Raw genomic sequence first — 21345 nt, forward strand, 5'->3', positions numbered from 1 at the left:
TCAGTCAGTTCAATTTCATTACTAACAATACTGACTGCTCTTTCCAACATGCTATTAATGCTTGTTGCGGCCGGTCTAAATACTGGCTGTCCAGCTCGCTTCCCCATAGTCACTTTTAACTTTAACACACTAGACTGCTCAGTGTAAAAGGAGAATGATTTTAGCTTACCTAGGCAAAATTTCAAACAGGAGTTATCAGATGAAAAGGGGGTGGACCAGTCCAGTCTCCTCCGGGCTCTGACGGGCCCGGGACGGTCCCGCCCTTGGCCAAGGTTTGCCCGGGCACGCCCACGCGTGTCCCGCACCACGGGAGCACGACCGTCCTTTCGAGCACCTCCTGCGCTGTCTGCTGGCGTCAGCGCCACGGGGGACTCTGGGAAGCGTAGTTTGCCTCCCCCCCGACGTCCGATCTCGCAAAAAATGGCCCCAGTGACTATCGGCGGTGGCGGCTCCTACAACAGATGCCCCAGCAAGGTAAGAGCAAGCGAGAGTGACTCTCATGTGGCCCAGGGAAAAGGAAGCTCAATACTATACAGATAGGCACAGATAAACTCGAATCTGTGCCTATATTTCCCTACTTAGGAGTGGTTTTCGCTGCGAACGGCTCGTGGAGTGGGCATTTGGCCCACGCCACGAGCAAGTTCTCGAAGGCCACTAATTCTATACTAATTCTATATTGAGCTTGCCCCGTCCGAAGAAAATAGGCGCCACAAGAGCCATTTAATTTTTTTTTAAATTACAGTGTTTACCCGTTGCCTCTTATGGAGCGGAGGTCTGGGGACTTGGAGGTAGCACCTGCATTCAACGGGAAGAAAGCCGCTTTTGCAGGAAAATACTGGGCGCTCCAATCTCATCCTCTGATTATATTTGCCACAATGAACTAAATCTCCTTTATGTTAACGATTTTATTAGAGCAAGACCAGCACTGTTTTGGATCAGAGTCTGGAGGAATGATTCAGCCATCCTTACACAAAATATTATAAAAGACTGCTTAAACTGTGATCATGGTATGGCAATTCCCTGGCTCTCTGGAGTTTTTAAAACATTGTCTGCCGTTGACAGAGGCAATTTATTCTCAGACCCAACCAGGATCGAGACTAAGGACAAAGTTGAGGTTAAAAATGCACTGTATGCACTTTACAACTCTGAAAGGATGGAAAGAGAATCATCAAAATCAACTGTCGCTAAATACTTGGGTAATGATTTGTGCAGGCTATCACTCCCGCCTTATTTATCACTACCCATGACTAGCTGGGAGAGATCATTATTGTTTCATCTAAGGGCGGGTTCTGTAAAATTTTTGCTGTCTTTCCCATTGGGCTATTGCCATAGTAGCGACTACAAACCTTGCCCCTGCGATGGTGTTAGTTTACAGGATGATTTGCACTTCCTATTCTTTTGTAAATACTATGTGAAATATATTAAATGGTTTTTAACTCAGTTTTTTAAGAAACATAGACCACTGTCACTTAATGAGTCCTACAGAATGTTGGTTTCCTTGGATTCCGATGAACTAATTTTTCGCACTAGCACTTTTTTGAGAGTGATAACAAGAGTGCGCAAAATGTTGGAAAGCCCTTGAAATTAGCCTCAACAGAGTCTAACTGTTTTGTATTTTTTATCATAAAACCTTGTGAATTAATGTATAATGTAAATGAATTGTTTTTTTTTTTAAAATCACGGTACTTTTATGAATTTTATGAAATTCGAATAAAGGTCTTTTGAACTTGAACTTGAACTTGAGTGACTCTCGGCGGTGGCGGCCGATTACCAGCGAGCTCCAGCACCGTGGGAGTCCAACCGTCCTTGTGAGCCCCTCCTGGTGCTGTATGCTGGCGTCAGTGCTGTAGAGGACGCTGGGAAGCATAGTTTGCCTCCCCTCCGGCGTCCGACCTCGTGAAAAATGGCCCCAGTGACTCTTGGCGGTGGCGGCTCCTACAACAGAGGCCCCAGCAAGGTAAGAGCAAGTGAGAGTGACTCTCGGTGGTGGCGGCGGATTACCAGCGAGCTTCCGCGCCGCAGGAGCCCGACCGTCCTTTTGAGCGCCTCCTGGCGCTGTCTGCTGGCATCAGCGCCGCAGGGGATGCTGGGAAGCGTAGTTTGCCTCCCCTCCGACGTCCGACCTCGCGAAAAATGGCCCCAGTGACTCTCGGTGGTGGGGGCTCCTACAACAGATGCCCCAGCTAGGAAAGAGCAAGTGAGAGTGACTCTCGGCGGTGGCGGCGGATTACCAGCGACTTACAATTAGTATTTACAAATGGTTTGGTTTTAGTACAGTCTGTGGGCTGTCTCTTGGTTCTGTCCTAAGTGTTGATTTGCATGTTAATTATGTGTTTAAATGTCTATGTTGTTTGTGATTTGACATCGGTGGTACTTGTGTGAGTAAGTACTGATTGCGCTTTTTGTGTAGGAATGGCTAGCCTTAAGCGTGCTGTATTGTGTATTTTGAGTGTATGACCCCCTTCTGTAAATGTCTGGAATGAGCTCAATGTGTTTTTTTTGTCACCATTCTGTTATGCAAAATGTCATTTAATTAATTACATATTAAATAAAAATCCAGAAATGAATTATGTAACATATGCTAAATAGCTGCATGCTACCATTAAAATTGACAAAGTAAGACACTATAGATTATTGCAAATTGCCACAATGCTACAGATAGAATTAGAATTCACATTCAATAAGATTAAAATATGTCTCATACAGAGGAAGAGAAACAAAATTGTGTGCTTTGCAATGACTATGACTAAAATACAAATTATGTTAGGAACAGTCTATAGCTAAGTGACAGAAACAAGCAACAATTACGTGGTTACATATAGTTGATAGTAACCCTCTATCTGGTATCATCCATCTGTATAAAGGTCAAACAGAAATAGATATTTCAAATATAGTTTTATTTGTATTTAATGTACGTATGCATTGTTTTTTTTATATAAATTAACCAGTGCATATATATCCTTTTTTTCAATTAAATTCTGATATTTAGATAATTTTTATATAGAGATATTTTTAACTTCTATTCAGTCATATATTAAAATCGTGTTAAAAAACACACATAAACAATAAACAGATATCAAAATGTACAAATATTGAAGGCAAAGCGGTAGGTGACACAACGCGCGTTTCGGCTCTTAAGCCTTCTTCAGGTGACCGTCTATTGCTAAAATAATGTATGTATCCAAACCATAGATTGATGATGTAGGTATGAAGGGGCAATCATAAAAAAGATAATGGTATCTATAACTTTCAGTCGCAGGATGGTGGAAAGGGGTTGGAAAAATTACACTTCCAGCCGTATAAACAGTAGGTACCTAAAGATTAGTCATCAAGGTTCCATCATAGTTGTAACGAATAGTTGGCAATAAGGATGATGAGGGTCTTTGGCGGTCTTAATTTAGAATATATAACGATTCCTAGGAAGAACAGGTCCTACTTCCAAAAAAATGTGAGGAGGATGAATGAGGCGATGAAGGAGGAAAGGCCTTCTGAAATCTAAGATAAAGCCGAGTAGGGCTTTCCGGGAAAGAAGGTCTAAGCTGCAAGCGATATTTGCATTTCCAAGTCTGCCAGATAAATGGCGTGCATCTTCCTCCCGGTATATAGCGAGCGGCTGCCTACGATAGCATAAAGCCCGGATACAAGCTTGTATCCGGGCTTTATGCTATCAACTATATGTAACCACGTAATTGTTGCTTGTTTCTGTCACTTAGCTATAGACTGTTCCTAACGTACTTTTTCCCTATGTATAGCAAGTGAAAGAGAAGTATATAGGGTCCCCTTTTTTCTAATAATTTTAAAATACAAATTATTACAGCATTTTCCTGAGATACATTGTATTAGATATTAAAAGGCATTCACATCATCTGAGTGAATTGGTTTTTGCTTAAATAAACGTTACATTACAGAACAATAGATTTGTGCTGGCTTGAAAGGCGTGAGAATTTGACGCCAGCTGGTCATAGCAACAGCTGCGTCAATAGCACATGGCTATTCCGACCGCAAGCCACAAGGAAACTGCTGAGTCAAGTAGATTTTAAGTCAGTGTAAACCTGGTATAAAAGGATGCATTACAGACTAATCTTAAAAGTTACAAAAACAGTTTCTTTATTTAGGATAACAGAGAAAAAAATTGAAAGTAGGGATTTTCCTTTCTTAATGCCTTTTTACAAAAGCACATCCGTCTTTAAAAAGTGGCGCTGAATTTTCATATTTTAAGTAAGGCTTCTGTGCTTAGGGTTATACATGAATGCATTTAAATATGGTAGGAAAGGAATTAAGCTTGCTTTTCATATATTGAACCATCAAAAGGGTTGTGCTATTATAAAACAAAATAATAAAAAAGGGAATTTTGACAATATAAAAAAAGTTATTAAAAATAAGTGCACTAAATTCGTTTTTTGATCTCTATACTGCCTACTTATCATACTGTGAACTCCTAGCATCAAAGTTGAATTTAAGCAGCGTTTTACCGAAATGGGGGAAACCAAAATGCGAAATGTCACTTTACCCAAGCATCCAAAACTCATTTTTTTAAGGGTGTACCGCAAACATTTCTGATCCCCCCCATCTCTGGGATATGTAGAGGAAATTCTGGGGATGACTAATATGCCAAAACTTTGTAGGTTATTCATTTTTAACTGCCCCTAACACTAAAGTCAAAATTGGGCAAAATGCACTGTTTAAAAGCAGTTCTGCCACTCAGAGCAGCTTTCAAACTGCTCTTAGGCTTCAGTAAATGCACACATTTCAGTATAACACAAATAGCTGACCTCTATACTGCTAGAAAAGCACACTTCACACTGCACATAAATGAAACTAAATATAAAAAACCAGCAGAAGTTATTAAGCGTACCTCTAAATTACTAGCAAACAGGAATGAACAGGACTGCCTTTCAGCTGTGATTCTTCATAGTTCCTTTGAATTGGAAAAGCTGCATGGAAAGCCTTGCACAAAATAGGACAGCTGGTAAGGGTTAAAGGTTGAGTTCTGCATTTAGCAGCAGGGCTCAGAGCAAGGTTTGCTTTGATATTCCGACCTCTGAATCTTTTTGAAAGACAAGATCACAGCGCAGGGAGAGAAAGGGAAGTTTTGCTAACTATTTTGGGCAAAAGCAAGTTTTTGTGCACTCATATGAACAGAAGGGAATATAATGGTATATGTGAGCTCTGATTAAGAGAATAGCTCTGCCATGTATATAGCCCTAATGCTTTTAGTTTGAAGATTACTGTGCAAGGGCTGAGATAAGGAGGCAATGGGATTTAGTTTGAATTCATGTGCCCTCATGTTACAACTAGTACACTTGCTAAAGGAATTGGTGGTTGGTTATTAATGTTTTCTAGCTAGCTACATGTGCCATTTACCTCCCGCAAGTGTATTTGTGCCCAGCAGCCACAAATATAAGTTGATAGTGTTGACAGAAGTGAAACCTGTTTCAGGTTTCCTACTGTCGAAATAGAGGAAGGAGGCTAGCTCCTCTACAAATTAGGGGTAGGGAAATTTAAGTTTTCACTCTCTTTTTCCTGTTTAAGCTGTCTGTGAAACAGCCATGAGACTTTTAATTGGCTATTCAGTAATACTGTTTTAAAATTGTTAGCATTAATAAAATGAATATATGAATATGCTATGTTGCTGCCTGATGAAAGTATGAAAGGATAAGTAGTCTAGATTGCTGACCTTTAAGGGGAGCTAGATGTGGGTAGTTTTTGTTCTAAAAGTCTCAGGTGATAACACCATTATTATTAGCTACTCTGTGTAAATAAACTAAAAGTCCTTATTAGAGCTGATGTTGCATAGTTTGGATCCTGAAAAGTAGAATGCAGGAAGACGCCCATGTGATCCTTAGCAAACATTTTTTAAGAAAATGTTGTTCTATAGGAGTTTGCTTGTCATAACATGTTCTGCTGGAGAAATGTATGTACCCACTATGTTGAAGTATTTTCTTTTTAGTTCTTTATGTAATAAGAATCCCTGTTAAATTAGTAGTTTTAGATTTTCCTGCTGCACCTACAACATGAGAGCATGGTCCTAAGCGTACCAAATGTAGGTGTTTTTATTAAGAAAAATCATTTTAGAAGTGTCTGCAGTCCTGTACAAGTAATGTAAAGTCTATGAGTAAAAGTGTAGAACATTTCCTTTTTCCTTGAGGGTTCTTAAGATTAATAATATAGGAATACACAAATGTAAGGATTTGGAGTATGTCTGTATTGTTTTTCTCTTTTCCTCAGAATTTAGTAAATGAACATATACTTCCTTAGCTGCTTCAAATAGAGTAATAGGTCCAGGGTGTTTTACTCTCAGACAGATGAAGTGCTTCTTGGGTGCCTTGCTAAAATATGGGGCGTCCCAAGACTAGGATGTATTCTGAGACTATCCTCTCTGTTGATAGATTATTTCTGTGCCTTGTCTAAAGACCTTTTGTTCTGTCCACCAATAGATATTTGCTGCCTTACAACCATTGCCAAAGGTGCCTGGACATCAGATCCAGCCTGGGGAGTCAGTACCAGTTCAGCTTGAAGCCAAGGTGAAGGTAACCAGCACAGGCGTTGCTGGCAACTAGGACCTCAGTGAAGACGGAAGCACTGGGATGTGAAGTGTGTACCCCTGCCACTGCAAAAGACAGGGTCACAAATCAGAAAAGAGAAATTGTGGATCAAGTTTTTGATGCCCAGCTGAGAGAGTCACAGACCTACCAGAACGGCGAGTAGGCTTTGCTTGAGGTGACCCCTTTTGAAACAACGGTTGCTTCAGAGATCCTAGCATCAGGCCTCTGAATCCTGGTCCCAAAGTGAATTCAAGTTTGCACCTTTGTTTTTTTATCAAAAGATACCTGGGCACACTTGATGCAATTTGTAGCCCCAACAAAAGAGCAGTGAGCCAGCAGAGCAATACAGAAGTTAGGGAAGGACTTAAGTTTAGGGTACAGGTGATGTGTCTCTGGTGCCTGTTAGATTGAAGTGAAGAAAACTGGTGCACTGCCTGAGACACTGGACAGGATCGTTTAAAGACTTTTTCTTCTCAAACTGGGCCTGACTCCTGATGTGCGAGTTGTGCAGCTCCACTGTGGGAAAAACAAGAGCGTGCCTGTGAGGCTCAAACGGACACAGGGAGAAGATTCCCCTCTAGCTTGTTATACAGCGGCTTCAATTTCCCAAGGACTTCTTTTTGTTAGTAATGTACCCCTTTGGACGTCCCATTTTTGAGGAGGAGCAGCACTTTGCGGCTCCTCAACCTAATACTTATGACCCTGTGGGGTCCTCCTGGTCCCCTGGAGCCCGGATTGTTTTTGTAATAATCTGTTCAACTGTTTTAATATTTGTATTAGGTATAATTTGTTTTTTGCGAGAGAATCATTCTTCTGAGCAGTTAACACATATTACTTTGCCTTTACCTTGAATGTATTCATTTATACTCTAGCCCTCATAAAAGGAACACTGGAAAAGTCTATTGAAAAGGTTTTTATTAGATATGTAATGTTGGCTATTCTGACATTGAAATGGATGGTCACTGAAATGCATAGGAGCCCCGAAAATGTTTTTTTGCATAGAATTGGACTAGATGGTTCTAAGATTTGGTTTTTGCTTAGGGCTGGGAAAATATTGATAATTCTGTTTGTGATAATAGTCATTACTCTCTCCTGCTATCTGTATGACCCAATGCTCTTTTCCCTTTGTACTCCTGCTTATACCTTATATATAACCGCTTAATGAAATGCTTAGAATGAAAAATGCCCATCTAGCAATGAATTAGGATATTTTCTATGTTCCGACTAGATCATAGGAATGTCTTTAGCTCATGCTAAAAGGACTATCTGTTAAAGATTGCAGGAATCTGTTAGCATGAGTAGAAAGCCATTTTGTACTTAGCAGCCATCTTAGTTAGCCATGTGCTTGCCATGCGCTTTCTCCCTCTTCCAGAGCCTCCCACATGCTCAGCAAGGCCTAGCTATTAGAATGCACCTGCTCCTAGTATAGAACTGGCAGGCTATTTTTACTGATGTGCTCAGTTTAGTCTCTCCTCCCACTTTGTTGAGCAAGCAAATGTTGTATACCCATATTAGTCATTTTGGATGCTGGTATGTGCCAGGACCTCCCCTTGGTTTTATGCTGACTAATGTAACCTTTGCATATATAAGGCCCTTGTTCTCTGTACTTCTTAGACTGGCTCCTACACTGGCCTAAGGGTACCATATGACACCGTCTCCCTCTTCTGAGGTTAATAAACTGTTATTTTCATATTACAGCTTCTGTGCCAATCTCTTCTTTATTGGTTAAAAGAACCAGGTGTATCAGTGAACCCTTCAGGGGGTTTATATTTCTTCACATGTGGTGTGCATGTTGTGCCCTGATTGGCTAAATGTTCCAATGTTCCAATGTACAGAAGTTGGTCTAACAGCTAGGACGGTCAACCTCAAATTTGGCGAACCAGGTTCGAGTCTCGGCAATGATGCTGAACATCCCGTGATTCTGGGCAAACCACTTACTCTTCCTGTGCCTAACAATAATGAATGTATCCTCATGTAACGCAACTGGTGCTATGTAAGGCGCTCTGATACCCGATACGGTCATGCTATATAAATTTCAGTTAAAACAAATTAAATACAAATACATGTGGTATCTAACTTTGTTTTTTTGGGGGGGAGTGTGAGCCTTTGGCCTAATGTGTTTTATTGAGGTCAAACTCCTCTGACCTGTTTGTGGTGCATATATATATATGTGGGATCAATCAGGGATTTCCCTGTGTGCATGTTTTCTTTAGGCCATGTATGACCCCACCTGAGATCTGTCAATCGATAGGCATGAGTTGGGGTTGCAGAATCTGTGTGACCACAGATCTCTGACTCAGGGTTGATGGGTGAGTGAATCTGGCAGCAATGGTATGAGCTCATTCGAATTTTTGAAAATAATATGACAGTTATTGATATACTTCTTATCAACATATTCCACATTGTGGGTACAGTTGTCATAGCTTACATCGATATTATCTTTAGATATATTGACATAGTTATGTATGCCTAGATCATGAAGTATATCCACATTGTTTCTACTTGTAACAATATTGTTATGTGTGTATGGATTATGGCATACATTGACATTGTTCTTGCAGGTATTTTCACTGTTGTGCGGGCATGAATTAGGGCATGCATAGGCATTGCTTTATGGGCATTGACATTGTTATGATGGCACAGGGTATGGTATAAATTGACATTGCAATTATTGGCATTACCATTGTCTGGCCTGCATATATCATTGACATCGTAGTCACCCATTACAACAACATTTTGATCCTTAAAAGAATAGCAAGATCATTATCAGGACTCCTAGCATAATTGAGTCTGAGAATAAAAGGAGGAAGAGCAGCCTTGCAAAACTGCAAGATAGGGTATGATTTGGAAATTCAGGGATTCAGTGTTGTAATTCATTATATCCCCAACTTAATGGTGGGTGGTTGTTTGTTTGGGAGGTTGGCCACTTGTGTGGGATTGGTTGTCCGTGGTGAGTTAGGCATCCATGGAGGTTTGGGTGCATGATCCGATCGTAGGCCAGGACCTGCAGCCAGCCCTAAGCCCCAAATGAAGGATTATTAGCCTCCCACCTGCTGTTGGCTGTCCATAGTGAGTTGGGCTCAGACCCTGCATCCGACCTCATAAGGTAGATGCCTTAAAGCTTTGCTAAGTAAAGGATTTGAGTAAATATGATAAACAAAACTCAGAAATTCACAGAATAAATTAAGGTTAAATTGAGACTATAGTTAGGTAACATAATAAGACCTTACTTTGTGTTAAAAAAAAGATTAAAGTAATGTTACAGTTAAGTGAAGTAGTACTATTTTACCATAAGTTTAAAAAATACTAAAAATTCACTGAAAAAAACAAAGGTTAAAGTGACCATATAGTTAGGTGTCTTAAAATGATAAAAATTGACGTTCAACAATCTAAAAAAAACACTGACATTCTGAAATTTACGAGGTATAGCTTACTGAGCTTACTATTGCTTGTACCCCACCTGCTTATGACCTCACATGTTACATCACTCATGAAATGCTAAATAACTTTATTGATGACTTCACTGATAACATTTCAAATGGTATAATTGATGACAGAAGTGATCACATCACTGATGACATAGTCCAAGCTTCTCAAATAGTATTGTTCAGTGTGAAAAAAGTGATATGGTTCACACTTTTGCTGCCAATGAAGTTTTAAGTACAAGCAGTACTTCATTAAAGCAAGATATGGACTGAGCATAACTAGTGTGGGTGGCAAACCTTTGTTTTAAATAGTTTAGGTCTTACTTCAAAGGCTACGATTCAGAAAAGGGGGTGGTGATGAACAGAGTGTCTGAATTAAGCAGACCACTCTTACCCAGTCCAAAGATCAGGGCTTGATCCATCACCGTTATTTAGCTCACTGCCCCATCCCAGCTCAGAACCTGGCTATATGCAAATTAGTCTATCCCTGGCCCAGTGCATCATGGGGACAGGGCAGACCAAACTACCAAGCCAATTCTTCACCAGAAAGGAGACAAGCTTCCGGGGACCGGTTTCTGGCATTTCAGCCGTCGTCGGCCCGGCTTGCTTGAATCCTGATGGAGCAGTGAGCAAGGGACTCATGTCTGAGTATACCCTGCCACACCTATAGTGGCCAAAAATGATTCAGAAAAGGGGGTGGTGATGAACAGAGTGTCTGAATTAAGCAGACCACTCTTACCCAGTCCAAAGATCAGGGCTTGATCCATCACCGTTATTTAGCTCACTGCCCCATCCCAGCTCAGAAACTGGCTATATGCAAATTAGTCTGTCCCTGGCCCAGTGCATCATGGGAACAGGGCAGACCAAACTACCAAGCCAATTCTTCACCAGAAAGGAGACAACCTTCCTGGGACCGGTTTCTGGCATTTCAGCCGTCGTCGGCCCGGCTTGCTTGAATCCTGATGGAGCAGTGAGCAAGGGACTCATGTCTTACTTCAAAGGCTAACAAACAAAAATACATTTTTATATGTTCCTATATTATTACAACACATAGGTATAACGTCACTCTTATCTTTGATTTTTCATAAAAAATATACATTTTGCATATGTTTATATTACCAAAGAAAAAAACAAAAGGGATGTTATAGTTAGATGATAATGTCTGTTAAAACACAGGCACGAACAGGCGATTATGACATGTAACAATTTAAAGGATGTCATTGTAAGTAAGGTAGGCATAGTGTCTTTGTCAAAGGCTCTGAACACCAAAATATAACAAGTAGGTGGGGTGTAGGGCACCCAGCCACAATCAACAAACGGTGATGGACATCTTGCTTTATATTATGTTAAATAAACTTGTGCCCTAAAGTAAATATAACCCATGCCCTCATCATGCACTGCTCCTTCCCCCACAATTACATCACTCATGGAATGTTCTAGGACACCAATGACAACATCACTGCAACATCTGAAATAACATCATTGATGAGAACACTGTGCATGATGGGGGCACGAGATATAGTTACTTCAGTGAATAAGTTATAGTTACTTGAGATAACTTTACCTGGTGAATTTAAGTGGTTTTGGTGTTTAAAATGGTATGTTTTTAATTGACATTTTCACCTAACTATCTTGTTTTACTTAATTTCTAAGGTTCTTTTTAAAAATGTAAAGTCAGGTATTGCTTATTGCAGTGGCATGTTCAAAGAAGGCCTGTCTTACTGGTCAGGGACATTACCTATTCTTTAGTCTTTATATGGAATGTAGTGCAAAGGCAGATGTATTCGAGAGGTATACAAGAAAGGTGATGAAAAGGATCTAAAAAATTACAGGCCAATAGCCTTGTTGGACATAGAAGGAAAAGCATATGCCAGTTCTCTTTTAAATTAGCTAAATGACTGGATTAAGAAAAATGACATCTTACCATTCCACCTAAGAGCTTTAGAAAAGATGGTTTGATTGACAACCTAGAAACATTATCATAGCTTACTCAGCATGTGAACTGCAATAACAACTTGCCAGTGTTCGCCTGCTTTGTGGACTAGTCAGTCCCAGATAACCTCTTATAGGCTGTCATCTCACTATATAGCAAAACCTGGGTGAGGATAAAATTGAAGACTGTCTGACAGAATATTGATGGTCAGAAAATCGACCTAAAAAAATATTGACACAGAAATATCGAAGTCAAGAATATCGAAGTACAATCTACATGAAGGTAATTACAAAAATATTGAGAAATATCGAGAAAATAAATTTTGTTGTAAAAACTATCGGTGTTAAAAATATAGTTTTTTCAAATGTTTTAATAATAACATAAAATTAAGTAAATAATACATATAATTAAAAGAAATATAGTTAAAAATATTAAAACATATTTTAAAATAATAACTAATAAATATGATGTTAAAATAAATTAAACATATACATATAAATTAATATATATATACTTACTCCACATAGTGCAACATTCGGGAAAGCGTTGGATAGCATAGGGGTTAAAATTACTATTCCCACTCCAGAAAGTGCAACAGTAGGGAAAGCACTGGATAGCGTAGGGTTAAAATTACTATTACACTCCAGAGAGTGCAAGAGTAGGGAAAGCATTGGATAGCTGTGTGGTGAAAATTACTATTCCCACTCCAGTGAGTGCAATGGTAGGGAAAGCGTAGGATCGTATAGGGGTAAAAATGACTATTCCCACTCCAGAGAGTTCAACAGAAGGGAAAGCGCTGGATAGTGTAGGGGCAAAAAAATATATTTGCACTTCAGTGAGTGCAACAGTAGAGAAAGCACTGAATAGTGTAGGGGTAAAAAATACTATTACCACTCCAGAGAGTGCAACAGTAGGGAAAGCATTGGATAGCGTAGGTGTAAAAATTACTATTCCCACTCCTGTGAGTGCAACAATAGGGAAAGCGTTGGATCGCGTCGGGGGGAAAATTACTATTCACATTCCAGTGAGTGCAATAGTAGGTAAAGCGCTGGATAGCGTAGGGGTACAAATTACTATTCCCACTCCAGTGAGTGCAACAGCAGGGAAAGCGTTGGATATCGTAGAGGTAAATATTACTATTCCCACTCCAGAGAGTGAAACCGTAGGGAAAGCACTGGATGGCGTAGGGGTAAAAATTATTATTCCCACTCCAGAGAGTGCAACAGTAGGGAAAGCACTGGATAGCGTAGGGGTATAAATTACTATTCCCACTCCAGAGAGTGCAAAAGTAGGGAAAGCGCTGGACAACGTAGATGTTAAAAATAACATACGTCTAAATGAAATAAATATTGTAATTAATTAATATATATATATATTTATCAAAAATAATAATTACTTTATTAATATTAAATACTTCCCACGGTATTCCTCAATAAACACACAAAACACTCCACATAAAAAATCAATTTGCATTGAGTAATTATATATATATTCACAGAAAAAACCATAGGTTATAGAACATATATAGTTAGGAATTAGCATTTACAAAACCTTGAAAATTCACTGAAAAAACCATAGGTTATAGACCATATATAGTTAGGAATTAGCATTTAGAAAACCTTATTTTACTCACACAAAACCATTGAAATTCCATATATAGTTAGTTGCACTAACTATATATCGCGCACCCGCAATCCACTGCTGATGATGTCACATATTACATCATTCATGACATGGTCAGTGACATCACTGATGACATCACTGATGACATCACTGATGACATCTCAAATGACATCACTGATGACAACATCCAGTGATTATGTGTTTCTGTAAAGTTTAAATATGTTTTACATATTGAAGAATGAGTGGATGTATAAGTGTCTGAATGAAGGTTTTAGTAGGTGCGTGATTGACTGTATGAGTGAGTGATTAAATGCGTCTTACTAAATGCACGGGTTAGTGACTAAACTGTCTGAAAGTGTGCATCAGCATGTCTGTTGTTGTGCAAGCTGCTGCATGTGTTGATCAGTAGCTATATAAGTAGCTATATGGGTTATTGATTGGTTGCACAAGTATTTGTATGGGAGACTGAGTGTGTGTATGGCTGGCTGGGAGGTGTGTGACTCTGTGCAGATCAATGTGTACTTGTATCAGTGATTCTATAAGAGAGTAAGTATGTGTTAGTATATGTTTGAAAATGTAAGGTACTCTATGTTTAACTGTGTAGATTAGAAAATGGAACTGTGATTGATTCTTTACAGGACTGACTAGGTGTGTGAGTAACTCCATGGATGAGTGGCAGAGTGTGAGTGTCTGTATAGGTGTATGAGTGCATATGATAGTGTTGTAAAGATGAGTGATTGTATGTATGAATGATTGTATGGGTGAATGAGTGAATGTGTGTGTAGACGTAGGAATCAGTGAGTGCGTATGTAGTAACTAGTATTGGTGTGTCAATGGTTTCAAAAATTATACTCTGTATTTAACACTGGGTGTAACAGAGGTTATATTAAAGTGTGAGGAGATGCATTGTATTGTCACATTAATGATATCATCATTGATGTGACCATTGATGTCAAATGAGATATCATCAGTGATGTCATTTGAGATGTCATCAGTGATGTCATCAGTGATGTCACTGACCATGTCATGAATGATGTAATATGTGACATCATCAGCAGTGGATTGCGGGTGCGCGATATATAGTTAGTGCAACTAACTATATATGGAATTTCAATGGTTTTGTGTGAGTAAAATAAGGTTTTCTAAATGCTAATTCCTAACTATATATGGTCTATAACCTATGGTTTTTTCAGTGAATTTTCAAGGTTTTGTAAATGCTAATTCCTAACTATATATGGTCTATAACCTATGGTTTTTTCTGTGAATTTCATTGGTTTTTTAACAGCTAATATCTGTAGCTGTAAAATGTATTCTTCTTTAAATCCAAAAATATATTTTATATGTTTATGAATAATTTTTTTTTTTAATATTTTTTTTTCTACGTTCCCGCTTCGCGAATCGGGAAGCTTCCCGTTAGCTGACCTTGATGCCGCGAAATAGACCGCGAGCCGGTAAACGTTTCTTTACCGCAAGTGCCGCGTTAGAAAACAACATCGTGACGCCTCCCGTCCGCATGACGTTCCACGTTGTCGCGTGATACGTCATATGACGTGCTACGTTAGCGAACTGGTACGCGAAGCGAGTCGCAAAGCGCAGGTTTCTGGAAGCAAACCGTGAGGCCCTGCAAAGCGCTTAACGTAAACACAGCAAGTCATGTGACTTGGTAATAACACTTTTCATTGGTTCATTTCACTTTTGGTTTCCTAATGATGTAAGACTAGGTCATATAATCTAAAATGAACACTTTTGATTGGTTGAGAACTCTTGTTTTTCCCAAATGATGAAAATCCCTCCTTCTTTCCTCACTCTGACTTTCATCATTGTGAGAGAAAGACCCTTTGTGATCACTGAGCAATGGCTTCTTTAGTAGCTTCAGCTGGTGCTTCCCCACCACCTCCACCACATCCAAGGAAGAGTGGACCACCTGCTCAAGTTATAATTCAACAAGAAGAGGAAGAAGAGGAACAGGACGACGAGCACGAAGAGAGGCAGTTTTTGCCTGAGCAGCCCAAGACGTCTCACCGGAAAGAAAACTTCATTTGGCAATTTTTTTAAATTCCCAAAGGTCAGAAAAAAGTAAATGCAAGATACGTAACTTGCCTTATATGTCAAGATAGACTGTCCAGAGGAACCGAGAAAAAATACAGTTTCGGAAACTACACAATGCATCGCCATATGACTAGGTGGCATCCTAACAACTACAGTGCTGCACAGTTTCGGAACGACCTAGATAATCTCCCTATTATGGCCAGAAGATCTGTTGTACCGGAAGTAACGGGACCAGAGGGCAGGGAGATGGTGCCAAATATACAAATGAAATTTGGTGAAGTAAAACACATCTGCGTATTTTGCGATGGATTAATTTCCTACGGAGAAAGAAGCATCACTCTGATCAACAGAGCTATTGACTATCATATGCAAGTTTGTACGAAACGCCCAAAATAATAAATACTTCTTTTTTTGTTTTGTTGCTCCTGTTGAGCCCTTTACAATGAATCGTTTTCATTGCCCCCTCCAAGAAAAACCCAAAAAAATATAAAACTGTTCAGAAAAATTCAAAAAAAGTAAAAAAATGTTCAGAAAAATAATAAAAAAAATATAAAACAACAAAAACAATAAAAAAAAAAGTTATTTTCAGAACTACCTCCCCGTTATTAAAAAATTGGTACAATATTTGGAACTGTGCCAACCTCTATTTCTCTTAGTTCGCTTCCCAGTTCGCTCGCCGGTACGCGAACCGGAAGCGAACCAAAAACAGTAAGTATAAGGGAAGGAAACAGACACTTATGTTAAAAGAAAGACAGCTATAGGGGAGTAAACTAGAGATACTATTACCCGTAATCCACTGCTGATGATGTCACATATTACATCATTCATGACATGCTCAGTGACATCATCAGCAGAGGATTGCGGGTTTTTTGGCAACGTGCCTTATCCACGGTTTAATAACGCTGCCTTTTGCTTTATATAAGTTTTCAAATTGTATGAAATATATACCAATAGGTCGTTATGAACCTTTAGGTAGTGCTTTTCTTCATGAGGTCTGGTCGCTTCCATACACATACAGATGTTTCAAAGATGATCAAGAAGTTTATCTGAATGGAGAGGAATGCACTGAGACGCCAGATCATTCACTAATGTGTAGGCACATACAGTTACACGGTTCATGCAACAAACACCGACCAAATATGGCTTGCGTGTTGCAAGGCACGCCAGTTCCTGCTATCATCCCCACGTTCAAGTTGTTGGAAAATGGTAGTTATTTGATGCTCAATAATGAAGATTGTTCTGAGTTAATTAAAAGTATTCCTTTTATCGTAACAGTAAGTGAACGGGTTATTTGCTGCAGAAATGTTCTATTTCCTCCCACACATGAACATAGGGAGTTTTCAATCTGGCCACAAATACCAACCTTGGGAGCACATTTCAACGGCATGGCAAGAATAAGAGCTCTTTTGTCTCAGAGAGAGGTGGCCTTGAGTTCGGCCCGTGAAACTTTCGTGCTTCACATAGCGAACACCCGTACAGAGGTGCAGACCCTTTTCAATTAAGATTTGCATTTCAATTTCAGCAAGATGGTTCCGACTATCTTTAACGCATCCTCCACAAAGGCCCTGGCGCACTTTTTTAAAGTTGTTACCAGTGGTCTCGTGACTTCATTTGAGAAAATCTTTGGAGTCATCCCTGCTTCCTTTCATTATATTTTCTCCACTCTGCTTCGTGGATTGGCATTTTTACTTGCATTACCAGCGGACGCTCTTGTGCTTTTTTACATTTTTAAATATGGATGTCCCTCCTATGTAACCTCCCACCCTGCAGATGCTGACACTGTTCCGCAATCGCATGCTAGAATATTATGGCACAATGCCGTTGGCGATATTAAGCACGGCATATGGATTATCTTTTCGATTCTCCTACTTCACCTGTGTCCAGCCTGTATTTCACTGCCTGACCTGTGATTTCGATTGGGCCATTGATTTGTGTCTCTGCGGACCGGTTTCTCCTGACGTCGACTTTAATCAGCTGATGACTCCTATCATTACTCACGAGTTGGTTTGTCCTGGCGAAAGGATTATGGCTGTGGCATTGATGCATGGACTACTTGGTCCCTGGAATTTACTGGCGGCAGCACAGTCTTTCTTGGAACAGAGCTTTCTTGAAAACCCACCGAGCTGTCCTCTGATGGTGATAGAGGATCCGGTGCTGGGAGAGCACGTATGTTCTTTTCCGCTTTTAAATTGGATGGCTGAACTGTTTTCGGATGAAGACGGTGACTTCCTATTGGAGGCTGTTGCAGCTTATTTTGCATACACAGTTATGTCATAGACCTTTTTCATGTTTGATATGATGAGTACTAGCATTTCATTGACAATTCATTGACTTATTTGTCAAGTTTTTATTATTTACCTTGCCTATTGGCTTAAGACTCGATAAAGTACTTGGCTGTCTTATTTTTCTTTAGCATTAAATTTTCCTAGTTTTTAATGCTTTACCTTGCGGACCGTCCACATATAAACTTGCAATCTACTCTCATGAGATGGCACTTCTATTATCTTATTCAGTTCGTTTCCGGATCATGGGGAGGTGTCATCTAGGTCCTGGATATCTTTACACCGTGTTAAGTTAGCATGGGCTCATTACCGGTTTAAACGCCATTTTTCCTTTTTTGCAACTTCTGCACACGACACTTAGTTGTTGCTTTAGCTTTCCACCTAGTAGTTCATCGTGGTTTACATGAGAATAATATGTTATTGCTCTACTATCTGCTTTGCTTGTTAAACTATATCTGTACAGCGAGTGCTAAAGTTTCAAGAACAACACGATACAGAATTGTTATGAGGTCTGATCTCCACGACTTCATACTCATAACATAAGTGCAACTTCTGCCAATTCTGGGCATGAGGCGGGTTTTATATTGCTTTGCCGAACACACATACACAACAGTTGATGCGGTTCACATGAAGAGAGAGCTGGTGTATGCTGATGTGATTCCTTCAAATCTAAGACACTAAAGTATGGGCACGCCCTAAACCAACACAAAGAGACCTTCTTAGCAAATAATATAATATGTGTATTAGGGAGGGTGAGATATAAGCAGCCGCGGGCCGTGGAGGGAGTTACGGTGAGGCAGGGAGGCGGGGAGGGGGAGAAGCAGGGTGGAGCCCTCTCTACCTTGCCCCTCCCCCTCCCCGCCTCCCTGCCCCACCGTAACTCCCTCCACGGCCCGCGGCTGCTTATAAGTGTTGCTAACTCTTATTCATTTACAGCATGTTAACATACTGTCACCATTCGCTTTTTATGTACTAGTAACTATGCTGGTAATTTTGCTACTGATAATATGTGTACTTGTATTCTCCACCCTGCTTCTCCCCCTCCCCGCCTCCCTGCCTCACCGTAACTCCCTCCACGGCCCGCGGCTGCTTATAAGTGTTGCTAACTCTTATTCATTTACAGCATGTTAACATACTGTCACCATTCGCTTTTTATGTACTACTGACTATGCTGGTAATTTTGCTACTGATAATATGTGTACTTGTATAATCTAAGATACTACGCCTCAGAAGACGGCATTAGTAAATAAACATTTCAAATACACATGTGTTCTTCTTAACTCCATGTTCTGGTTTCTAAGAAATATATAACGACCGACTGTTCATGAGTTCCACGTATCCTGAGGTACTATAAGTTCATATTCTGGATTGTCTAAACATTGAGAGTTTGTTATATCCAATGTGACACTGTACCTAGCTTGCTAAGGAGTTTTTGATTACTAACGTGAGTTTTGGGACACCCTAATTCGCCGAGGTTCCAATCCTCTGTCCACAGTTCTGTGTGAGAACAGAAACCCTGCGACAGGGGCACCCCCGACCCTTGCTGGAGCTTCATCACACTTGTGATACAACTCCAGCAATGCGCCACCTTTACGGCACAGATACATCACGCATCTGTGCTGTTTTTGCCCCATGATGCGCCGCATTGTAAATGCAGCACACCATAGGTGACGGAACAGCGGCACAGAATGACTAACACATCCCTGGTGATGCGCCAGTCATCATAAATGTATCCCTATGCTTCTTATCTTGTTAGAGATGAACCGCCATATGTATCATCAAAGTTTTTTGCATTTCCTAAATAGCGAACTTTAAGGAATAAATAGCGATTCTTTACCATTCCTAGTTTGCGATTAGCTATTTGCTAATTACAAATTACCCATTCATTTCCTTCATTTCCATAGGGCGGTTGGACTCACTTTTAGCTCGAACGGCTGAATGGATTTGCACGAAACTTGGCAAAATTGTAGGGACTGGTAGCCCGATGTGCCTTTGCTATGTCTCAAGATATATGCTCCAGTGGTTTTTACGAAAATTAACTTTGAAAAATATATATTGGGCTACATTGGCCTATATATATGTTGGAGCCCAAATGTAGCCCAATGTAGCCCAATGAAGCCCAATGTAGCCCAATGTAGCCCAAAGATGGCCGCCAGACACACAAAAAAACAAATGTAGCCCAAATATCAGCCAGATGTAGCCCAACTATAGCCCAGTGACAGAATGACCAATCCGCTTCGCAAACCTCCGTTACGCGAGGCGGAGCGCTGTTACAGATATATATCTTTTTTTGAACGTTAATTTCTCAAAATCCACTGGAGCACATATATTGAGACCTAGCAAAGGCACATCGGGCTACCAGTCCCTACAATTTTGCCAAGTTTCGTGCAAATCCATTCAGCCGTTCGATTATTATTATTATATTTTTTTTTGCCCCGCGGGGCACTTTAATATCCCCCTCATCAATCCTAGGGGGTCAGGAGTGGTCTACCTTGCCCCCTTTCCTTCATTTCCCCCTTCGTTTTTCACCACATCTTGTCTCTCGATCGTACCGAGAGACAAGATGGCGGCCGCTCCGGACTGTTTAGAATGTTGACAGACACCGGAGAGCCAATCAGCTTCACTTCGCGAAGTTCCGTTACGCGTCAGGTACGTGAACCGGGGCGCTAACCGGAGCGCTGTCACAGATATATATATATTTTTTTAACGTTAATTTCTCAAAATCCACTGGAGCACATATATTGAGACGTAGCAAAGGCACGTCGGGCAAACCATATCTACAATTTTGCCAAGTTTCATGTAAATCTATTCAGCCGTTCGAGCTAAAAGTGAGTCCAACTGCCCTATGGAAAAATGAATGGGAAAAACGCGTTTTGGGACCCCCCTTTTTTCTCGCCCCCCCCCTTGACGAAACCCCCCCAGATTTTCAGGGGCTGCTCAGAAACGAAATGTGCCATTTTCCTGTAAATTTCAGCCAATTCCGACCACAAACGCCAAAGTTATTAGACATAGAATTTTCAGAAATCCCATAGAGAAAAAATCCTAACTATATATATCCACTGGCTATCGCCAGTAGGTAATATACATATATAAACATATATAATCTGCATATCTATATAAATATAAATGCATGCATACATATACATATATGCATACATATGCATGTTATTTACATGAAAGTTTTAAAAACACTAATAAAAGCAAAGCTAAAAAGCCACCTCATTACAAACAGAATGGCTTTAACTTAAACGAGGGCGAGATCTATTGCATTTTCAATGCTTGTTTACTTTGGTTCTATCAAGAAGGCATTCAGATGTGTCACACATTTGCCATAAATTCTGAATGTTAGCACTCTAGTTGCTCATTAGATCACTGTAGTAAAGCTAGTGCTCACCAGGGAAGTCTGCTGCTAATCATGGTTTGCAGCCATTTTCCCGCATTTTTTATCCCGCAGACTTTCAGTCCGCATACCATTATCCCGCAAGGTC

This window comes from Lissotriton helveticus, chromosome 4_1 (assembly GCF_964261635.1).
Source record: "Lissotriton helveticus chromosome 4_1, aLisHel1.1, whole genome shotgun sequence".
Classification (NCBI taxonomy): Eukaryota; Metazoa; Chordata; class Amphibia; order Caudata; family Salamandridae; genus Lissotriton; species Lissotriton helveticus.